Genomic DNA, 1,149 nt, shown 5'->3' with positions numbered 1-1,149 from the left:
GTTTATTTTTCAGAACAAGTATATATTTATGTGTGTGGAAATATCCGTAAATTACTTGGTAGGAAAAAAGTTTCAATTGGTATTCCAAGAAGGAATTTTTTACATGTAGGCCAATATACGTATAAAGGTACCAAGAAAAAATAAAATTTACATTCAAAATAAATTCTTCTAATCTGTATTATTTAATTTAGAAAGAGAAGATTTTAAAAAGGCATCTTTAAGTTTTTAAAAATATTTTTAAAAGGCAATGCTTAAATTCCCAATACCAAGAGTTTTTGTTAAATCCTCATAAAAAAACCATTTATGTAAATTAAAAAACAAAAATTAACAAAGAACTAGAAACAAATAAATATGCCAGATTTTCCTCCTTACATCTGTTAAAAGAAAAAAAAAAAAAAAATCAATAAGATACATTGGTTTCTGGCCAGACATGTGAAAAAGAGCTCAGAAGTCCTCACTCCTATCTTCGCAAAAAGGAAAAAACAAAAACAAACAAACAAAACAAAATTGAACAAACTGAAAATCAGCAATTCTTTCAGACCTGTCCAAAAACTGAGGTCATAGAATTAACTGCTGCCCCCAAACTGGAGAGATAGGCAGATAGAATCACAAAACAGAATCATTGCTTCTGGAGCCACCAACAGACAGGAACTCTTAAAGTGTAATTGGCTAATTTCCAGAGACAGAGCATGGACTATCCAGAGAGATAAAAGTTGGTTGGGGGCTCAGCCTTAGAGGGGTACCCCCATTTCCATGACTTATCCTTCTAGAGCCCTACCAGAATCTCAGGTTCAAAATTAAAGAAAAATCCCCTCAGGCTTCTGTCAAGGGGAGGGGAAAGGTAACCATTTTGAAATACACCCAGAGTTTTTTGTTCTTCTTAAAATGGCCTACCCTCTAGAGAAACTATTTTACCAAAACCAAACCCACTTGGGTTTTTTTCTGGACATAACTGACCACAGAAGGAAAACACGCACACTCTAGCCACCTCTCACCTTTGAGGTGAGAGAAAGGAAATACCCAACTCTGGCTCCCTGTAACCTGCCTTCCTTCTTCCTCTGAGGTGGTGGGAATGAAAGCTGAGAAGCACTTGCGAAAGTTCACTAAAAGAATGAAACTTATCGGGGCGCCTGGGTGGCTCAGTTGGTT

Source organism: Phoca vitulina, unplaced genomic scaffold (assembly GCF_004348235.1).
Source record: "Phoca vitulina isolate PV1807 unplaced genomic scaffold, GSC_HSeal_1.0 scaffold5, whole genome shotgun sequence".
Taxonomy (NCBI): Eukaryota; Metazoa; Chordata; class Mammalia; order Carnivora; family Phocidae; genus Phoca; species Phoca vitulina.
This window is presented reverse-complemented; position numbering follows the sequence as displayed.